General features: G+C 35.2%; 1 long non-coding RNA gene across 2 annotated transcripts; it reads right to left on the reverse strand.

Annotated features, from left to right (window-relative positions):
• Positions 1 to 8973: 8973 nt before the first annotated feature.
• On the reverse strand, positions 8974 to 23267 carry LOC115412952 (uncharacterized). 2 transcript variants are annotated; one of them, XR_003934407.1, is made up of 4 exons: positions 23234 to 23267; positions 18376 to 18476; positions 11858 to 11863; positions 8974 to 8984 (listed from the first exon to the last, which is right to left on the reverse strand). It is a non-coding gene; the product is annotated as an uncharacterized LOC115412952 (long non-coding RNA). The 2 variants fall into 2 exon arrangements; XR_003934406.1 differs by lacking the exon at positions 23234 to 23267 and having other exon boundaries at positions 18376 to 18499.
• Between the last annotated feature and the right edge of the window lie 977 nt (positions 23268 to 24244).

Consider the following 24244-nt stretch of genomic DNA (forward strand, 5'->3'; position numbering starts at 1 on the left):
ACTGAGCCCATCAGCTTGTTGTTGATGCATGTGTCTTATGTTCTCCTCTCCTGCTATAAATAAACCCCAATAACAGATTTACAGGTCAACGGGTAACAGTCAAAGATTAGATGAAAGATAAAGGAGAATCGTGGCCACGCAGGACCGCAATCACTTACAAAATAACTTTCTGGGTTGAAAAGGAAAAATTTACAGCTATGTCTCAGCATCTCTCAGCCTCGCCAAGATGTGTAGCCACCGGTAATAAAATCCGATTCAATAATTGGAGCAAAACAGAGAAGCTGAAAGATTGCCTTTGACATTGTACTCTCACCCACTTCTGTGCTCTGCGATATCTATTTCAGGAATCCCGCTGGCCAAGCCAACACTGTAAAAACCAAAGCTGGACTTCAGATGTTAAAGCCATCAGCTGTGTGTGTGAGAGTGTGTACACGCGTGCATGTGTGCATACAACACAAAGACTTACGTGTCTGTTACTGGTATTATCAAATGCACGAGGCACTTGCAGTCCATAGATAAAGCACCGAGCTTCACCGTTCCATCATCTTTATTCATCCGTGTGATAAAGTCCCTGGCTGCAGTTAGAGACAGTTTGGGAGATGGAAAAAGATGTGATGAGCCTCCGTTTGTTGTGGTTTGTCCTTCACGAGCATTTGATCTCTCTTGTAAAACACTTGTAACCTCTTACTGGGGCTGTGAGTATCCTGTGACCTGTGCAGGACAAGCAGAAAACATCAGCAAATGCTTTTTTTTTTTCATAATAATTGTTAATGGTTCAGTTGTGCTATAATAAAAGTAAAAGGCAAGGCAAGTTTATTTGTATAGCACATTTCAGCAACAAGGCAATTCAAGGTGCTTCACACAGGACATTGAAATACAACGACGAGGGAAAAAGAAACGCATTTAAAACATTATAAAAGAAACATGTAAAAGGTGATTAAAAACAGTAAGCAAGAAAACAACATATAAAACCCAAAAATATAAAAACACACACATGTTAAAGTAAGAGTTGCGGTGCAGAGTTTTGAAAGAGAATATAAAATTTAAAAAATAAAAAGCCTTTTAGTCAAAGGCAGCAGTGAACAGGTGAGTCTTTAACCTGGACTTAAAAGAACTCAGACTCAGCAGACCTGATATTTTCTGGTAGTTTGTTCCAGATATACGGAGCATAGAAACTGAACGCTGATTCTCCATGTTTAGTTGTGACTTTTGGAACACAGAGCAGACCTGCACCAGACCACCTGAGTGGTCTGGATGGTTCATACTGGAAGGTTCCCCTTTAATAACAGTGGTGTAATGTAACTGAGTTATTTTACTCTACATATTGTATAGTGTGTTGGTTTTGATTATTTGTGGTAAACTAAAGGATGAAATGTCCCTTTTGTGGGTTCACAGAATTCTCCATGCTCTTAAGTGAAATGAAAAACATAATGAATTTGCTGAAAAATGCACTACCACAAAGCTGTTTTTGTCTGTTTTTTTATGAAATGTCGATTTTTAGAGATATGTTTTTTGGTCAGTGTATTTATTGGTAATTGGATTTTGAAACAAAAGAAAAACTAGTGGTTAATTGATTTTCGTTTTAAAATAGAAGTTTTTCTTTTGCAGTGTCCAAACAGATATAAACCAAATTTTAAAAAACATTGATTTTTGTTTTCTAATAACAAAAAAGAAAGTTACTACCTGATAGAAATGGAAAAACGGACCAAAAACGGCTGTTTTTTTTTTTTTTTTTTCATTTTCTGAGACCAGATGTTGTCATTTTCAGGGAAAGAGCACTAATCCCTAGGTCACTAAGATTCTTACAAACAATGGGTTTGTACAAATCTTCCAGTTCGTACAAAATCTGGAGTTCGTAGATATTTGTGTAGGGAGCATATCTACGATGTCCAGATTTTGTTAGTTATTAAAAAGAGAAAACAAAAATCTGTTTTTTTTTAAAAATTTGGTTTATCTGTTTTGACACTGCAAAAGAAAAATGCCTTGAAATTCAATCGTAATTCTTCTATTTTAAAACAAAGTCAATTAACCACTAGTTTTTCTTTTGTTTCCGAAAAGAAAATCCAATTACCAAAAGATACACTGACCTTTTTCTCACAGGTCAGGCATGCATCAAACATCTGATGACCTTATAAAACATGATGCATAGATGAAACTACCAACAGCATAAAATGAGCCCAGCCTTAAACATGTACAGTAATAAAATACAATACACTTGATAACATCAGTAAAATAAAAGTAAAACATCCCAAAAGTAAAACACTGACAGGGACTGTTCTATTGCACAGTGACTACTTTAACTTCTTGTATTTTTATTTAAATGAGGTTTTGGATGCAGACTGTCTACTTGTAGTGGAGTACACTCACAGTGTGGCCTTAGTGTTTACTTAGGTGAAGGATGTGACTCCAAATCCACTGTACAGATATAAATCCTCTGGTCTTTCAGGTCAGACTGTCCTTCAGAGTCATTGACCCGGGGTCACAGTCAAACATAGTCCCTCTGATATCCTTACTTTACTGCGTTCACCTCTAACCCCTCGGTCTTAAGGTCAGACGGACCACACACTTCTTGCAGCAGGTGAGCATGAACTTTGGAATCTCGTAACTTTTACAGGTCTGGAGGCAGGTGGCGCTAAAGAGATCGACAGTCATCACCATGCACCCTGCAGTATTGTATCTGACACCTGCTCATCACAAAAGGGCAAACAAATAAATATGTTGTTCATCGTCTCACACAATACCTAACAACGTTTGATGGTCTAGCGCCCCTATAGACAGAAAAGGGAATTGCACCACAAATTAGCAAAGTGTAAATGAATATAAGAGGTGCCAAGAATGAATCTGAGATACAAAGACACATGGTCAGAGGTCTTAAGTTGCAGGTCCATCTCCAGTTCCCCAGTCACTGTTGAGCTGCCATTTTCCAGTTCATAACTGAATCATGATTATTAATGTGTTAGAACAGCGATGCCAGACTCATTTTAATTCAGGGGCCATTCGATCTGAAGTGGGCCAGACCAGCAAAATAATAATAAAATAAATAGCAATGATAATAAAACAATAATATTATAACCTACAAATAATGACAACTCCAGAAATGTGTCTATGATTTAGGGTGAAATTTTTTTTATTACATTATGAAAGTGTTCAAAATATACAAACTATTCTTTAAAAATGTGAATAACATGAACAACCTGAAGAGCAATTTTAACAATATTATTTATCATTTACACAAGTGCATTACAACTTACAGGTCACAGTGAATCTACATGTACACAAAACATTTAAATAACAGGCAGAATATTGGTCAAATTGCACTTACTTCACTTTTAGACATTTCAGGTCGTTCATATTTGTTAAGGTTATTCACATTTTTGTTAAAGGACAGATTGTAAATATACAAATTTTCATGTAATTTTCTTTTATTCTATTTTGTACAGTAAAACAAAAAGAAAACTGTGGAGTTGTCATTATTTGTAAGTTATTATGATAATAATACTAAACTAAAATCATCATTTTGAGACTGCTGTTAATATCTTCAGATTAATTTTTGCATTTAAAAAAAATTGTAGTTGTCATTATTTATAGGATATTGTGATATTTACTGTATTTAACTGGTCTGATCTACTTGAGATCCTATTGTTCTGTGTGTGGAACCTGAATTAAAATGATTTTAACACCCTTGATTGTAAATATCATCAGTTTAATTTTTATATTTCACAAAATCATCCCACAGGCCGTATTGGAACCTTTGGCGAGCCAGTTTTGGGCCATGAGCCGTAAGTTTGACACTCCTGTGTTAGAAGTTAAAGCAGGCTGTATATTTTAGAGTATAACACATTATATTTTTATCACATTTCACCTGCATGCAACATACGCAACTGACCTTAAGACAGTTGTTTTTATTTACTTTACTCATGTTCTCATTGTGAACTTCAGTAGAATAGACAAAAGTGTGAAACAGTAATGATTAAAACAAATACATTCTGCATGTATCGGACTCTGAAGCAACAATCTCTCTGTATTTTTCCGCTCATTTTTAAGCCATATGGAAATTAATTTTAAGGAGCTATCGAGTTAACAGTATTTCCATGAGAACACAGTGGTTATGAAGGTGATATTTACACACACAGCAAGAGGTCGCTGATAGTTGTACATTTATGCTGTTGAGCAATGCTTTGGAGGACGGTGGGTGATTCATATGCAGTACCCACTGCTCCCAAGGAACAAGCCCTAAATTATTTGGAGGGGAAAGGGCTGCCAGACTGAAAATAAAGGAGGAAAAAACTTTTCAACGTGAATTATACACTGGACATGACTCAGGGGCCTCAGACGTCCCTTTACAGCCTGGCTCCCAGCTTCAGAATGAAACTCTCCCTGTTTTTTTTTTTTTTTTAACCCGTGTCACAGAACAGTCTGCTAACGTGATGCCGTCTGATTCTGTCACCTTACGTGTTTTATTATCACGCCAGATTTGTCAGCACAGACCACTCTTTGTCACCTCCCAGTGTTGCCCTGAATTGCCTGTTTCTGTGCAGGCGTACACGGGCCGAGGCTGGTGGAAATGACATTTGCTCCTCGCAGGAGTATGGAAGGGACGGCAAGAGGCGAGGGCTGCCATTTGGCAAAGACATCAGGAGCACTTTACGCATCTGACCTTCACGTGTCTACATGCAGTAAATATAACCCCCTGGTTTTTGTGGATGAGTCCTGAGAGCTCCGACTTCCAGAGGGAGAGACAGAGACACTGAGCTGGGAAACATTTCAGTGTAAAAAGACTAGTCATTTTAACATGAATCACACAGTGGGAATCTAACGAAGAAGAACGGCCCATGTTCTTTTGCTGAAATTCACCATATTTTCCCATAGTAAATTCCATGGTCATAGAACATTTATTACTATCACCTAAGTGTGGTTCTTCTTGTTGCATGGTTAAGTCAATGATTGTAAAGGTTTGATTATTTGGGTAGAAATCTTCAATAACTGAAAAACTCTAAATAAAAATGTATTTATTTATTTTTGAGTTTGTCGCTGAAGGTCACAAATACAAACACGTTTATCTACTATTGGTCAGGCTATACAGAGTTTTATGATATAAAGAGTATATAGCAGTGTTTTTCAACCTTGGGGTCAGGACCCCACGTGGGGTCGCCTGGAATTCAAATGGGGTTGCCTGAAATTTCTAGTAATTGATAAAAAACAAACAAACAAACAAAAGAAAAACTTACTAACAAAAAATATATGGTGAGTTGAGAGAGACAATAACAATACATAAAAAACATGACAAAATGAAGCTGAAACTGAAGCACTGTGGTACTATTTATCCTTTAAATGTTCATTGTGGTCGGTTTCAGATGCTGCAGCTCTTTCATAATTCATAGTTTGAGTTATTGTTTGTTCAGTATTAATTATCAGCCTTGTAAATCCAAGCTGACTGTACATATCCTGACCAAGGAAAATAAAATTCTCACTTTGTGCAGTAATCTACACCTGGCTTTTCTTCCTCTGTCCATAATAATGTACATTAAATAGACTAAATGTCATCTAAAATTAATGTTTATTTGAAACATAGTATAGCAACCTATTACATGATCAAAAACAAATTCATTTTAACAAAAAAAGTCAGTTTTGAATGTCTGTGGTCGTCACAAATTTGTGATGTTAAAATGGGGTCACGAGCCAAAAAAGGCTGGGAACCACTGGTATATGGAGTTTTATCTGAGATACATTTGACCAACATTTTAGTCATTTATTTGTGGGATTTCTGCTTTCACAACAAGAGATAAATGTTGCTTTTAAACCAATCTGCCACTTTCTTTCATGTGAAAACTTACCTCTGTTCTAGACAGCTGCATTCTCAATAGATAAAGAAAAACGTAATTCCTAGAAATTAAAGTGACCTGAATAATGTTATAAACTATATACATAATTATTAAACTAGTGATGAATGCAAAAAAGTAGTTTGTAATAATGTGTTTGTGAGGTGTGTATTTAATGTGTGTCTGCATCACTCTTCAGATACACTGAAAAAAATGACTTTGACTTTATGACTTTAATTATATATTAATTAAAACAAGTAACATTTATATTGTAATATTAAGATTCAGTGAGAACTAAGTAAAAAACATAAATATATACACAGATTATTCATGTAATGAATTAACTTAGTGGGTTGAGTAAGCTTTATCAAAGATTTTCTCATACTATTTAAGTGGTTTATTGTCACTGCACAACACTTGAAAATACTGAGGAACTTTTATTCTGAAAATTCAGTGCATTTCAATTTGCGCATGTGGTTTGATATGGCAGAAGAAGGACCTGACTGTTAAACTATTGGTGGTAGTGTTTCAAAAACGCTTCCTAGAACTGGATGGGCTTAAGCTGTCCCCAGAAATACAAGTGTTAAAGTTGAAATTGCATCTTAAATGCTATCACCATGACAACTACTGTACAATCTCAGCTGCTGCGTACCTCAGTTAAATTCATTAATTTATTTTAAGATCATGTTGAATGCAGTCAAGTTGTTTTTATTATTATTTTTTATTATATTTTATTTATTTGATTATATTTGATTGTTAGATTTTTTTATTTATTATTTTATAACATTTGTATTATGTTTATATTTTATAACAGCTACTTGAACAGCATTCAATTTTTTTTTTTTTTCACTTGAGCAAGAAAATATTGGTAGTTGTTAATCAGTATCAGATGATATGAATATACTGTTTTGAAGCTGACACAACAAAGAGTTTAATTGCATTATAACTGCATTTAGGCAGTGGCTCAGGAGGTAGAATAACTGAAGGGTTGGCAGTTCAAATCCTGCTATGTCCTTGTCATGTACTGTCCTTGGGTCCTTGGGCTGTTGGTGTATGAATGTGTGTGGATGTTTGGTGGTGGTCATTTGGCATGGATTGGCAGCCATTCTTCTGTCAGTCTGCCCCAGAGCAGCTGTGGGTACAGATGTAGTTTACCACCACCACAGTGAGAATGAATAATGGATCAATAATGTAAAGCACTTTGGGCGCCTTGAAAAGCACAATAGAAATCTAATCTGTTATTACATGGGTGTCAAACTCATTTTAGTTCAGGGGCCACATTCAGCCCAATCTGATCTCAAGTGAGCTGGACCTGTAAAATAGTAACAGTGAAAAAAGTAAAATTATATTATGATCAGGTTTACATCTACAAACTTTCCTTAAAATCTGAATAACATGAACAACTTGAATTGTCTTAAGAAAAACAAGTGCAATTTTAACAGTATTATGCTTCGGTTTATCAGTTTATCATTTACACATGTGCATTACAATCGCACAAAACATTTAGTAACAGGCAGAATATTGGTAAAATTGCAATTACTTTTCTTAAGACATTTCCGTTTGTTCATATTTGTTCAGGTTATTCATGTTTTTTGTAAAAGTATAGTTTGGTAATGTAAACATTTTCATGTAATTTTACTTTTTTTACCCCAAAAAAACAGAGAGAATTTGGGGTTCCCATTTTTTATAGGTTATTATGATAATATTTTACAGGTCTGACCCACTTGAAATCTAATTGGTCTGTACATGGAACCTGAATTAAAATGATTTTAACACCACTGATTGTTAATATCTTCAGTGTAATTTTTGCATTTCACAAATTCATCCTGCGGGCCAGACTGGACCCTTTGGCGGGCCGGATTTGGCCCCCAGGCCGCATGTTTGACGCCTGTGTGTTATTATGATATGTTAGTTCTGTGATTTGTGGTACATGTATATTATCAAAAGAAAATAAGTGTCATTTACATAATTATAGTGAATACGATAACTTAATACAACTAAATAATTCACATTTTCAAACAAAAAATATAGTAAAATCTACTTAATCATGTCAAAACTGTAAATATTACATGTAACATTTACTTAATATTTAGATGATAGTGGTGTAATAATTAAGTAATATTTACTTACCATCTTTACAAATATTAAGGTTAATAAATAGTAAGTACATCTTATTCGATGCTGGCAAGTAAGTTACTTAAAAAAAGTGAATGCAAATTCTTACAAGGGTTTTTTAAATAAATACTACAAGAATTTTTTTTCAGTATAGAGGCTCTGGAGCTGAAACGTTCTCTCAACAGCACATCTGGAGGCCAGTGGTGACGGTCTGTCAGCGTCCAGCAAGATACTAATTCCACACTCCGCTGATCCTACATCACTTTTCTAAACATCTTTGTTTTCCTACAACTCTTATATTTATATATATTTATGTAATAGTATTTGAGATTTTCCTCACATCCTCTCTTGTATTGTTTATATTGACTGTATATTTTCTTTATTGCATTTTTATTGTGTATTTATTGTGTTTTTCTATATTAAGTCAGCTGCTGTGAAACTGAATTTCCTTGATTGGGGATCAACACAGTTTTATCTTATCTTATCTTATCTTATCTTATCTTATCTTATCTTATCTTATCTTATCTTATCACATGACCTACTGTTCCATTACAGTCAAAGAAATTAAAGTAATTAAGTAAGTATTTAACCAGATCAGTTTGGATTTTAAAATGTATTTAATGGGTATGAAAGGTGTTAGTTTAAAAAAAATGCAGATATCTATAATGTTAATGGTTTCTTGTTTGATGATAATTATAAACTTTATAATTATTATTTCCTTGTATCAACCATCAACTTACTGTACTGCGTAAAATTTTTAGGTCACAAATAGATTTGTTTTAGCAAGATTATAATAATATAGTATATGTACAGATAAATTTCTCGGTCTCTGTCGCAACAACTGAAACTGAAATATAAAACAGCATTAAAGAAAAATAAAATAAAAAAAAACAAAACAAAACCAGGCTGCAGTATCCAGTTTTTAGTGTGACCTTCTTTAATGTGACCTGAACTCTTCTACACAGATATTATAAGATTTACTAAACTGTACTTCTAGTGTTTTACACCAGGTTTCATTCAATACATGTCCAGTTTTTCTTGTTTGATCTGCTTTTTGTCATGGGAACAGAGATCACAATAAATACTGACTGTTTAATGCCATGCGGTTTATATTTTTTTTTTGCAAATTTTTAGTGTTATATACAATATCAACCCCCATTTCTTTGTTGTATTTTAATAGAGAATAAAACTAGGGGGCAGGGGTCACACTAAATAGTAATTTTAACCTTTAAAACTGATCTGGTTCAGTTTTTTATGTATATTTTAAGGCTGCACACATATTTCCTGCATTTTCTTGTTGTATCTGAAAAAATGACACTCAGATATAAATATGTATGCTCATTTCAACCTTACCTGAGATTACTGTACAGTACTTTACATCAACAACAATACTGCTAAAGCATTATTATTTAGTACTACTTCTGTTTAAAAAAAAAAAAAAAGAAAGATGTAAAAACAGGACAAACAGGACAGTAAATATAAGACACGCTTGAGATCCAGGGGTACAAATTCCATCCACTTTACGAGTGAAACAGTGGATATTTAATGTCGTTTTCATTCATGACCTTTCTTGTTTATTGCTTCTTTTTCTAAATGCCTTATTGAAAGACATGTCCTCACATCAACATGCTCATGCTTGTGTTATGTTTGACTCTGAGGGAAAATGAGGCCCACAGCTTCAGCTTGTAATGGGCTTCAAACTCTTTGACCTTTGCCCCAGGAAACACGTCTTGGTGTTGTTGGGTATATAAATGTGGAGACTGATGGAAAACAAACGTCACTGTCAATGAAAACGTAAATCATTTAAGTTGGTGAAAGCTCTCAGCTCCCTTGGGTGCAGGCGAGGGATACGCAGCAAAAACAGCAGAGAGAAAGCCGCCATTTATGACGATTATCAACAAACCTCCTCTGATAATGAGCATTTGTACAAGTCGAATAAATCCTCTTTAACATTATCCCAGTGTATATTATTGTACTGACACTGAACCAGTGGTTTGTTCATTTTATTACTGACTCTTTATCACATTTATAGTTAATCTTCACTAGTTGTCACTGGGGTCATTTAATCTAAACTGAAAAGGGAAGAACAAGTGTTATTTAGACATTTTACAAATTTGAGCTTGACTGTTTGTTGTACAGCACACATCCAAGCTACTCACTTATTCTTATCACTCATTGGTTTGTAGGCAGCTATCCTGAAGCCTCCAGTTTGGCATTAATTCGTCTGGATACAGAAATGACCACAGTTGTGTAAGAGAGTGAAGCTGCAGAAAAAAAGATGATCTAAACCAGGGGTGTCAAACTCATTTTAGTTCAGGGGCCACATTCAGCTAAATTTGATCTGCAGTGGGCCGAACCAGTAAAATAATAACATATAAATATATATAAATAATGTCAACTCCAAACTTTTCTCTATGTTTAAGAGTGGAAAAAAAGTAAATTTACATCATGAAAAGGTTTACATCTACAAACTATCCTTTCAAAAGATGTGAATAACATGAACAAACTAAAAAAATAAGTGTAATTTTAACAATATTCTGCCTCAGTTTATCATTTACACATGTACATTATAACTTACAGATCACAGTGGATCTACAAACACACAAAACATTTAGTAACAGGCAGAATATTGTTGAAATTGTACTTACTTCTCTTAAACCATTTCAGGTTGTTCATATTTGTTCAGGTTATTCACATTTTTTGCGAAATTATACTTTGTTTTAGTGTAAATACATGAAAATATTTACATTTACCAAGAGAAAAGTTTGGAGTTGTCATTATTTATATGTTATTATGATAGTATTTTACCGATTTGACCCACTTCAGATTGAATTGTTCTGAATGTGGAACCTGAACTAAAAGGATTGTTAATATCTTCAATGTAATTTTTGCATTTCACAAATTCACCCCAACTGGACCTTTTGGCAGGCCGGATTTGGCTCCCGGGCCGCATGTTTGACACCTGTGGTCTAAACTCAACAAAGTTCATCCATCTTAAAGTTCACTGAGTAATTTTAATAAACTAGAAAAGCACTTGGAGAGCGCAGACCTCCACCAAGGCAGATCAGCCCCCCCCCCCCCCCCCACCACCACCACCACACACACACACACACACACACACATGATCCCCCACAAAATTTAATCATTTGTTCCTTGTGCTAGTATCAACATTTCCTGAAAATTTCATCAGAATCCTTCCATAACTTTTTGAGTTATCTTGCTAACAGACAAACAAACAACACCCCCCCGATCACCACCAGAACTTAATCATATGTTCCTTGTGCCAGTATCAGTATTTCCTGAAAATTTCCTCCAAATCCATCCATAACTTTTTGAGTTATCTTGCTAACAGACAGACAAACAAACTCCAATGAAAACATAACCTCCACCGTTCCTTGGCGTAGGAAATAAATAACAACTAGAAAAGCACTCACAGAGCTTGGACCTCCGCCAAGGCAGATCAACCCCCCCCCACCCCCCAACACTGCCGAAATTTAATCATTTGTTCCTTGTGCCAGTATTAATGTTTCCTGAAAATTTCCTCCAAATCCATCCATAACTTTTTGAGTTATCTTGCTAACAGACAAACAAACACACAGACACACAGACAGACAAACCCTGATGAAAACATAACCTCTGCCGTTACACTTGGTGGAGGTAATAAATACGCTCTTGTTTGACAATATGTAAATAAGCTACTTAGCAGGCTAGCTGACAGGCCATAATAATACAATCTACGCAATATAAAACATATTCTTACCACCTGGTTGTCAAATTTAAACTCACATTTTACCCCTTCAGTGTCAGTTTCCAATATGTGGGGTAACCAGACTGACTCCAGAGTTATGGTTCAGTGAAGTTTAGGATTAGAAAAGACAAATAGAAAGTGCACAAATAAACACAGTATGACATTGGACTTAAACCCCTGTCTCCTGTGTGTAACTCCACAAACTATGGCTTGTTTACCATAACTACCCCAACCACGTCCTATAAAGTTATAACGTCACTTGGACCTTGTTGTCAGTTTGCTCTGTCTGAGGACTGTGTGTTCTTGTGCTTCCATGCATGTCTATAGAGGACATGAGCTTTGACCACAAATGCTAAGAAGTTTGAAAGATTTTGGAGTGAAAACCATTTTCTTAATTTACAATAGGAGCAAACTGGTTATGCTTACACTCTGAGTAAGTGACGGTAAATGTCATGAAACATTTGTGACAGAATATTTAAATAGTCTTCTTATGTAACCTCATCATCACAGTTATAGAAGGGTTGTATGTCTAATTTTTTTTCTTTTATTCATCAAACTGTATCTCTTAAAGGGGTCATGTTTTGTTAAACCCACTTTCATTAGTCTTTGGTTCATTTATTTGTGTATTTGGACCCTAATAGTTCATAAAGTTTGAATTTGAACCCTACAGGTGCTGCAAAGCTATCTTTATATTCATTTTAGCAAAAATCAAGTGGATTTCTACAACCAGTTTTAATTCCTGCTTAATTTGTTTCGTCTATAACTAGTTACATCACAACATTAAGACTTCCGACAAACATTTCTCAGGGTACGCCATAATTGCTTGTCAGCAGCAGCAGTTGTAATCGACACTGAAAATATGTCCAAACTTTGAGCCGATGACCTAAAATATCCTATTGTTGGTTGAACGGGACAGAGCAGCACAGCCAACAACCTGGAGGGGGTGGGGCCTGAAGTGGCTCATTTGCATTTAAAGGGCCAGCGCTCAAAACGGCCTTTATGATGTCATTACTCAGAAATAGCGTTGAAGATGGACCTGTGGAGTTGAATTAATGAAGAATTCAGACCCAAGCAGAGCATTTACAGTTTATGTAGACCACAGGGAAATGTTTTAAAATGCATAATTCCATTTAAAAAAAGCAAAATATCACTCCTTTAAGTTTGACTCAGTAGTCGTCCACAAGGCAGCAACAGATGTAATTTACCCACTTCTTGCTTTTAGCACCCACAACCTCAATTTTGCATAAAATTGAGAAGCTGAGTAATGTAGATATTCACACATCCATACATTAGCTCTGAAAAACAAACTGTCGAGATTGTAAACATGATTATTTCTGGGGACTGACAGATTTTGGCGCCTCAAGTGGACACTTGAAGAACTGCAGGTTTTGGTTTGTCCATGTTTTACCTGCAATTTAAAGGTGTGGGAGACTTTTGTGACCAATTTTTCATCAAATCTGTAAAACCTCCGTCATATCCTCAGCATCACGAATCTGTAAGCCCTTCTGTGATTACTCACCTGAATCTCTTGCATTACGGTGAACAATTTCAAAGTACCATCCACCATAAACAAACCATGTGTTTACATTCAGAGCCGGGAGGTAACTCAGGCATTTTTGGAATTTTTTGTCGCAACATGCATTGTGGGAAATGGAGGCTCACGCTGCCACTGCAGGAGGTTTTGTTTATGGTGGATGGCACTTCGAAACTGTTCACCGCAATGCAAGAGATTCAGGTGAGTAATCACAGAAAGACTTACAGATTCGTGATACTGAGGATATGACTGAGGTTTTACAGATTTGATGAAAAATTGGTCACGAAAGTCTCCCGCAACTTTAAGCCTCTTCTTGGTTTCACTCCCAACATGTACACCAGCAATCAATAGACAACTTTTGGATCATATTATATATTTGTTTATTTAATTATTGATTTAGAAATGTGTCGCTTGTGACAAAGGGTTGAATTGGAAATTAATCCTCGACAGAAAAAGACTGCATGTGTTTGTCTTTGTGTGTGTGTGTGTGTGTGTGTGTGTGTGTGTGTGTGTGTGTGCGTGCGTGTGTGTGTCCATCAGTCCTGTTGGCGGAGCTGGATTAAACAGATTGAGTTACACAGAGAATCTGACTGGAGAGCTGATGGAGGGATTGCTATAAATTGACCGTCCATGCTGACATGCTGCTCTCTTTCAGCTCTCCCTTTTACAGCATAAACACTCTGTCATTCAGCACAGACAGTTCGCTGTCAATGGAGCAAATCCTCATTTAATCTCTCCCCAGGCACAGTTACATCAGATCAGAAAATGCCAATCAACCTTTTGCAGTGAAGTTTTGTTTGACTACCACTTATTCAGATCACTTCTTTCCCCAGACACAGATCCTTACAGAAAATAAGGTCTCTACTTATTCGACTTTGACTTGAAAGAGCAAATTAAACCAAACTGAGAAGGTTTTATAGTTTGCACTGAGAAAGTGGGTCAATTCCTGTACCTATACCTGTAACATATTGTAAGATTTTTGTCTTTGGTGCCTCCTACTGGTGGAATCAAGGCTGCATGGTAGCAGACAAACATGCAACACCTGTTTTTAACTTATTTACTCCTCCTAAAGAAATGAATGAATGGTAAATGCAAATAAATTATACATTTATCAACAGAAAACATCAGAAAGAGATCACACATCCTCTCTTTTTTCCATTTGTACTTGTGTTGAAAATATAAGATGAACATGTTAGGGATTTGAAGGTAAGTTCTTTTTGTTTGGATGATTTTGGTCACTTTATTTATTTATTTATTTATTTATTTATTTATTTTATAATATGCAACAAAACCCAAGTAATCGCACTTAGTCTTTACAAATGAAACAGATTATAAGAAAACAAAACAAAACAAAAAAAAACTGTACATATACATGAAAACAAAGTATGACTTCATTTAAATATTTGAAAAGGAGTGGGAGGAAGTATAATTTATTTAATCCCACGCCTTCTCCACAAAACAGTTGATTGCTTAGCTTCCTATCAGCATAATATATGAAAAATCAAGTCCCTTGGATCAGTTAACCTCACTTCTCATCTTCACAGACATGTCTACATACATACACTTTGAGATGTGAAATTATAGAATTTATATTAAGGACACTGAGGAATATTTGTAGGAGATGATCTGATATTTTCTAATTATTAAGTATATCTTAAAAGGAGGTTAACTCAAGTAAAAGTACTATTACTACACTGTTAAGTAGGTGTTAGTTGTCATTGCACACAGAAGACAATGTGAGGAGCTTTTTCCTGTCGTTGTGCAAAGATTCTTTCCTGTCACAGTTATATAATATATCCTTATGTATGACTTTTTAAAAATTCTTTTGTATTTGTCTTAAGGGTTGCATTAATGTGTATCGTGTATTTTATGGTGCATGTTTGTCATTGAGCTCGTCTGAACTATTTTAGTGCTGTGCAGATGAATCTACAGCTACACATCACATTCTATAAAATCATGTGTTTGTAGCATCGCTAGTATTTCTGAATAGTCCATTTGCCATTCTGAAACATGCAGGCCAGTGTCAGCTTTGTGACAAAGATAATCCAAGAGGGTTTTTAAAATAGATTATTAAGCCTTTATAAGGCAAACAAAGAAATCCTCAAAATTTCAACCTTAGTGTGTTATTTTGAGGACATAACTGTTTTACTTCTGTGAAATATTTTTTTTTTATTGTCATGTAGAAAATCAAGGTCAGTGAACTTACCATATTTGGTTCCTTGCCCATAAGTGGCAAAAAAAAATCAAAGAAGTATATATAAAAATTACAAGGAAAACACATGTAAGGTGAGAGGAACATGTATTTTAGAACATTAGACCAACATCAGTGCTGGTCCAGACCCCTGTCCACATCCACATTCTCCCTTTGAACATCATTCCTTACATTAGTACCATTACTTCATGGTACCTAACAAAGCAGGTCCACTCACTGTTCATGCAGAGGTGGACCTTACAGACCCTGTAGACCACATTAGACCTAAGATTGTTGACTCACTGTCCTCACTGGAACTGCTGCTGTCACTGTCTTGTAATGTATGCCGAAATTACCAAAAATTGTCACTTGCCCGATAAAGGGTTAAGCCAGTGTTGTTCAACCTTGGGGTTGGGATCCCACTTGGGGTCCCCTGGAATTTAAATGGGGTCGCCTGAAATTTCCAGTAATTCATAAAAAAAAAAACCCCAAAAAACCCAACTTACTAATAAAACATAAATGGTGAGTTGACAGAGACAATCCCAATCCATAAAAGACATGACAAACTGTGAAGCTGAAACTGAAGCACTGTGGTACTGTTTATCTTTCAAATGTTCATTGTGGTCGGTTTCAGATGCTGCAGCTCTTTCATAATTCATAGTCTGAGTTCTTGTTTGTTCAGTATTAATTGTCAGCCTTGTAAATCTAAGCTGGACTGACTGTACATATCCTGACCGAGGAAAATCAAATTCTCTCTTTGTGCAGTAATCTACACCTGGCTTTTTTTTGCCTCCATCCATAATAATATACATTCCATCCATTCATTGTCCACCGCTTACCCGGGGCCGGGTCGTGGGGGCAACAGTCTTAGCAGGGATACGCAGACTTCCCTCTCCCCAGACACCTCCTCCAGCTCTTCCGGGTGGAGCCCGAGGCGTTCCCAGGCCAGCCGAGAGACAATATACATTATATAGCCTAAATGTCGTCTAAAATTAACATTTACTTTCAACATTGTATAGCAAACTATTACATGATCAAAAACAAATTTAATTTAGCAAAAAAAATTTCTCTGTTTTGAATGTCTGGGTTCGCCAGAAATTTGTGATGTTAAAATGGGGTCACGAGCCACAAAAGGTGGGGAACCACTGGATTAAGATGAAGAAGGAGAATTATTGACTCATAAAGGCACATTTCATCCTTCAGTTTATCACAAACATTTTTGTATATACGTGGTTGTAGCAGAGTAAAACCTATAATATTTGTCTCCTAGATGTAGTGCAGTAAAAAGTGGCAGAAAATGGAAATACCACTAAGTACTGAGTTGCGTTCCACCACTGAGCGTAGAGTAAGTCTACATTACATTGGTAGCCTGGTCGGACTGGGCCTCAGAGCAGGAAGACTCTGGTTCTGGTCTGCAAAAGTCTTCTCCTTTGTTGTTGCTGCCAGTGAGCGATCAGGTAGACAGAAACAGTCAGAGGAAATAAAGCTGAGGGCTCCAGCTTGTATGGAAAAAGTCATCCAGTGACCCCTTCTCAACCCCCACCTTTTGTCACTCCACTCAACTCGTCTCCTCTGCACACTGTGTCCCCCCTAAATATAGTCAGGGTATTTGGGGCACCCACGCCGACCCATTCTTCTACCCCCCACCCCACCCCCCACCCATCCTCCCTCTCTGCTGGCATTTCAGCTCAATTTGTCTTTGTCAGGGACGGCTGGGTGATCCGTCTGGGCGCAGACATCTCATGGTGAGACGTAAATGTTCTGATAAGCTGTGAACAATGTTGTTACACGTTAATGATCCAGCCTGGAAACATGATGTACAAACCTGGCAAATATGCGTAACAAACATTTCCCATCAAGGAAAGGCTGACACTGGTCTGTCAGGTAAAAATATCCCATTTCCCAACACATTTTAATGATCGATGGTTCTGTGTTTTCACTAGAACTTTATGAAGGTGATACATAAAGCAGTGAGTATTTTAGTATTTATTGTAGTTATTGTAAATGTTTGTTCTCTAATGATTCACGAACGTTCATCACAATATTTGTTGAACCTATATTCAATGATCAGAAGTAATAAGCACAGTCTGATCATTAGTGTAATGATAACCTATCACCCCTTTTCCTTCTGAATTTAATTATGCACTGTAAAAAGAAAAACTTGTAAAAAAAAAAAAAAAAAAACAGTAATATTCCGGCAGCTGGAAAAAATACTGTTAAATAACAGAAAATAACCATCTCATAAAAAATATGGTAATTTTCCATGATTAAAATGCAGTTTTTTGCCCTAACTTTACATGAGATTTTGCTTCTTTTTTTTTTTTTTTTTTACTTTTTATTGTTTAATAAAGAATATTTACATGTATTAAAACAATCAAATTACCTATATATATATATATATATAAATAAATAATTTTCAGTGAGACTAAGTTGCACAATCCACTGATAAAAACTACATTTGGACAGTTTATCAGTGCTTATACTTGTTATACATTCACAAAAATACACTTATTCAACATTTTTGTTGTGAAACCTCCTGTAATTACACAAGACATTTATCAATTAACAAACAAGTCTTGTTAAACTTACAGAACAATTACTTCTTTAATGGTTAATTGTCAGTAATTTTATCTTGTTTTATTATTATTTTTTACAGTAATAAACTTTGAATTAACAGTTTAATCTCATAAATAGAAAAAAAAATATTTGAGAAATTATGATACATTTGCAAATGTATTTTAACTGTATTTTTCTGTAAAAAAACAAAAATTTTCTTTTAAAAAATGGACATTTTATGGTTATTCACAGTTACAGTTTTTTCATGTTATTTTGCATTTGACATGTAAAATCACAGTCTATTTTTGTCATTTCATTGATATTTTCCTGTATCTTAAAAATACAGGAAATATCTGTAAAATAAACTGTGAAAATTCTGTTAAATTACAGATTTTTTTACAGTGTGTTTTACATCCTCCTGAGACCCAGGAAAGTAAATTTTGGCTTTTTTTACATTAAATAATTGCATTGATTGGAAGCACCATAATGCAACAGTGTCTCCAAATACATTTTCTATTTTTTTTTTTTTTTTTTTTTTTTTTTGGAATGGAATGTATTTTGCGATGGAGAGTATTTTTTTTTTTTTTTTTAAGTAAAGCAGTGGAACTCTCGTCTACTATGGAGGACGAAAATGCATTGCTGGGTCTCAGGTGGATATGTGCAGAAATAGGGGCGAGAAGGTCCTGGGTTCGATTCCAACCAGGGACCTTTCTCTGTGGAGTTTGCATGTTCTCCCCATGTTTGCGTGGGTTCTCTCCATGTACTCTGGCTTCCTCCCACCATCCAAAGACATGCACTGATAGGTTAATTGGTTAATCTAAATTGCCCATAGGTGTGAATGTGAGACTGATTGGTTGTTCGTCTCTATATGTCAGCACTGTGATGAACTGGCAACTCGTCCATGGTGACCCCTGCCTTCACCCAGAGGTAGCTGGGATAGGCTCCAGCACCCCCTACAACCCAAGTGAGGATAAAGTGGGTTCAGAAGATGAATGAATGTGCAGAAACTGAATTTAAGTCATTTACATCTGATTTAGAATTGTGAACTTTGTAAATAATAATGATATTGTGAAAATGAACTGAATTCTGTTGCACTGATTTTCACTCATTTAATACAATTTGATTTCATTTGGCCAGAAAAGACATCTGTGTCACTGAAGAGGACTGAAGTCAAAAATTAATTTTCTTAGTTAACTTGACTTTTCTTAATGTATGGTGTAATACACTCTGTTGGCTACATCTGTGAATATGCACTTCACTCCCCAATGACTCATACATATAATAAATGTACTGCACATAATATCATTTTCCATGAATGAGTTCTCATACACATGAAGCAGTAGTACAAAGTGTGTACAAACTATATGAAATCTATCAAAAATGTAGATTTCCAAACAGGAATATATAATTACTGCTGACATGTATGTGTATGCAGTATTTCCTTTTTTTTTTTTTTTTAACTTGTCTTGTCCAGCCTCATAACAGTACTGAGTGTTTCCAGTAGTTGCAGGATATAGGAGCATACAATATCTCACATGTTACATTTCCATGTGTCATTGTGAAAACTGAATAAGGATCAAATATAGTTTCACAGCAAAATAAATATTACATTCTTAGTTTAATTGTAACTCAAACCATTCAACAGCAGATGATACTATGAAGACAAATCAACAAAGAGAAAGATATTTGTTGTAGAAAGAATCCAGGTGCAGCTTCTCTCCTACATGGACAGAAAAAAAACAAAAAACAGATGACAAGGGCAGTGAAAAGGTTTTTTTTTTTTTTTTTTTAAGCTAGTATTTATTTTATATATAGAACGTACCACATGGTTGGAAATGCTTCTATAATTAACTTTTGGAACCTAAAACTCAAAGACTCAAAGCAGTTGCTTTTCTTTCTGCTCTTGAATAGTTAACATTAGAGAGATGCAAGGGTGATGAATGCTCATTTATCATTTTCTAACCCTCTGGAAACTTTTTTCACACAGTGTGTGTTAAAATAGCAGTTTTCTGAAGAGAAATGATGTGAATGTGAATGCACTGCATATTCACACCCTTTGCAGACTTTCATAATGGTACGACGTGCGTGCGTGCGTGCGTGTGTGTGCGTGTGTGTATGTGTGATTTCTGTGCCGTTGTGTGTGTGCACGTCTGGCTAGGCTGGGTTTGTTTGGCCAGCTGTTTGGAGGGAAAGCCTGATCCCATGTGACCTTGTGTTTCTCCAGCTGTTCCTGAATCAGAACAACCCGCTCTCTCTGCCAGGAGACCCACAGGATGGACCCAGACCCTGTTTACCCTACTCTTTTCTGGTTTTCTTTTTCAGGATTATTATTGTTGGTAACAGTAGTAGTAGGACTGGTATAAAGAATTTACCCGTTAAAAAAACATCTGGTGAGTTCAAGGTTGATCACTGTGATGTTACAGCGCTGCCCTATGATGACAAATCACATCATATTAAAGCAGAAGTCTTGGTTTAGCTTTAATTTTAGGAAAATCCAACACATCCTCTTTCTTAAAACTACATACATATGGTAACATTACCTGACCAGCATGTTTTTCTTTACATGCAAGTGCAGGATGTCTTATACATAGATCCAGCTGGAAGATCTGTTTCTGCCACTAACTACCCAGCTAATATAGGTGATCACTGATCTGTTAGTCAATAATTGACATCAATCCCTCCGACGTTATGACCAAGTCAACTCCTGCAGACTTTGGCAGATCAGAGGTCTCATATTTTTACACAGCCACAAACAGCAGCATGGCTTTGAAAATGCTTATGAAAATAAAAGAAAATAGACAGAAGATGAAGATAAATGTCTTCAATATTTGCAGTTTGCTGACATATATCAAAATAGAAACACTACAAAAGCTAATATGAGTCTTAAAGTAACTGTATTTAGGTGCAGATGCCTCAGAAACACAGTAACAGTGATGCTGGTTCTGATTTACAACTGCACACTTTTTCCACCTGTTTCCAAAGTGTCAGTAATCACTGGAGCAGATGAGCACAAATTACATCTCAGAAATGTAGAAAACATTTGTTTTGGCTCAACATTGTCAAATATTTCTGGATGGTAATGGAATGTTCTTAGAAATATGCAAAAAATATCCCATTGTGTGACCTTGTAACACAGCTGTTACTACAGTCTATTACCTCAGTTACACTACTGTCCATAATGACAGATGCTCGAAGTCATGCAATTGTAGATGTAATCAAAGATACAAACATACAACCCCAATCTTAGAACTTTATTTATTTTACAACAATTTTTATACAAAAATTCATCTTAAACTTCTTCACATGGCAATATTAAAACAGCACAGACAAAGAAAAAAGTCTAAATAAACTTCTGTAACTACAAGAAATTAAACAATAACATATCAAGGAATAATGATTAAATAATATAATACAGTAGATATAAATATCAGACTTTACAAGCTAATTTACCTTGATAAAACTGAACTAATGCACCTCAATACGGAAGCTGAGAACAGCTGTGGATTTACATATTATTTTATGCTCATTATCTTTTGATATCAAATTAATTTATTCCTTTATTTCATAATAGAGAACCGTATATAGAACTCAGATGTGAGCAGGTACCACATCCTCCATGTGTGCTGTACAGAGCAGAACACACATTCAACAACAACTTACCGGTAAGTTACAGTAACTACGAGAAAACAAACTTTGTTATCTCGAGATAGCAAATTAATTAATTTGTTACCACAAGATAACGACCATAAAATAATATGTAAATCCACGGCTCTTCTCAGCTTCCGTACCTCAAGCCCAATAATATATGTTATTTTCTTTTTTAAAAATGTGGAGGAGATTGTTCTGTTGTGGTTCAGTGGCTGTAAAGTGGCTTCCATGTGTTTTTGTTAAACTCAGAGACCGAAAATGGACAATCTGAAGGATACATAATGTATTTATCAATACACTGGAAAAAATCAAAATCCTATTAAGTGTATTTTTCCCATTTCTAGTCAATATATATATAGTCATTATATCCCCTCACACTTAAAATAAGACATAAAGACCTGAAGAGTAACTTTTCAATGAGATATAAGAACTTATTTTTCTTGAAAATCTTATCAAGATAATTTTCACTTGTTCCATTGGCAGATTTTATTTGCTTAATTCAAGATTTTTTTGCTTCATTCAAGCAAAAAAAAATCTTCCAATGGAACAAGTGAAAATTATCTTGGTATGAGTTCTTGAAATAAGATTTTCAAGATCTAAAGTCTAAAAATAAGTTCTTATATCTCACTGAAAAGTTGCTCTTAAGGTGATTATGTCTTATTTTAAGTGTGATGAGATATTTTGACAAGAAATGAGAAAAATACACTTGGTAAGATTTTGATTTTTTCTAGTGTAACCTTTAGCACCATCAAAAAATATTAACCCTTTCATGCATGAATTATGAGAACCTTCATCAAGATTTTTTTTCTTGAGTGTTTTTATTCCTCCTTAGGCATGAAAAATACTATGTGATCGAGTTTTTTTTTTTTTCCATGTAGTTACAAAAATGTCCACTCAGCTACACTATGCGTTTAATTTTTGAAGTAAAGAAACATGTATTTAAAACCCAATAGGGTCAAAACACAGTAATGTCCGGTCAGAGAGCAAACTTTAATTGATCGCCATTCCAACATTAATTTCAATATAAAATAGCTCCTTGTTTTGGGTAATCCCTTATGGTCCAACTAAAGTAAAAATGTGGGTCATTTAGCAATACTAATCTGTCAAATTGTCTCTAAAATGTCCCGTCAGACAGATTTCAAAAAGCGTGTTTTGACCCAATAGCAGAAAGAGATATGAAAACAATGAAATTAAAACCTTTTTAATGCTGCTAATCTGATGTGTTCTCCCATTTTAACATATTCAAATACTAGTTATTACTCACTTCATGGAGATAAAATGCAAAAAAACTTTTTGTTTAACCTTTTCATGCATAATGGTCACTACAGTGGACAGCTATTCAAAGTTGTTCTCTTGTATATTCATGGATTTTGTTGTTTTACTTGCATATCAACCAACACAGTGGACGCTTATGCATCATCCCATACAATGCAATTCATACCATTACTGTTCTTGATCAACCTGATCTGCAGCAACATATGTGAGTGTAAATCAATTGCTAATGGTTATTAGACTGTAATCAACAGGGGTTTTTGTAAACAATTATTAAATTATATTATTATTATTATTATTATTATTATTAGTAGTAGTAGTAGTAGTAGTAGTAGTAGTAGTATTAAAACATTATTATGGAATGTCCTTTGCAGTGGAAAGCATTGATTGATTGATTGATTGATTGATTTTTATAAAGCTGTAGAACTCTTGTCCCCTACACAGGACAAACATGCATTGCTGGGTCTCAGGAGGTTATAGAATGTTAAAATGTGAGAACAGATTAACAGCATTAAAAAAATGTATTTCATACTTTTCACACAGTATGTCAGTAAATGCATGGTGTCCAGCTGACTGGACAGTTTTGTAACCACATGAAAAATAAGTTCATAAAAAGAAAAAAATCAATCATATTGCTTTTTTCATGCCTAAATAGGAATAAAAACACTCAGGAAAAAAATCTTGATTAAGGTTCTCATAATTCATGCATGAAAGGGTTAAAAAAAAAAAAAAAAAAAAAAACATTAATGATGGTCTAACAATTAACAGTTGATTTACACTAAAACATGTCAGTGCAGATCAGGTTTATTAAGAACAGCAAAGTTATAGTAATTATATAAATCACAGTGTATGGGATGATGCATAGGTGTCCACTGTGTAGGCTGATATGGAACTAAAACCACAAAACCCATGAATATATAAGAGAACAGCTGTAGAATAACTGTTCACTGGAGTGACCACTATGCATGAAAGGGTTAAACTGGCACACATTAGGCATTGTCTGTTAATAATGTAATAATGTAATAAATAGCTTGTATTGTATGTCAGATAAACTGTGTGTCAGTCTGCTCTTTAGCTAATAATTAATGTAGAAGTGAGTTGTGCAGTTTCATATGAACAAGTTAATACTGTGTTAAACGTGCTAAACAGTTATGTACCATGGTCTTCGAGGTGACAGAGTTATAGGAACTGAAGACAAGAAAGTGGAATCTCCAGGAAGGAGAATCGAGCTGAGACAGTGCGTCAGGGAGGTGGTGAAACCTGTCGGCTTCACACTCACACTGACACACACCACATATACTAAATGCTCCACAGTCGTACTCACACAACAAAACACACACAAAAATGGACCTATTTGCACG

This window comes from Sphaeramia orbicularis, chromosome 21 (assembly GCF_902148855.1).
Source record: "Sphaeramia orbicularis chromosome 21, fSphaOr1.1, whole genome shotgun sequence".
NCBI lineage: Eukaryota > Metazoa > Chordata > Actinopteri > Kurtiformes > Apogonidae > Sphaeramia > Sphaeramia orbicularis.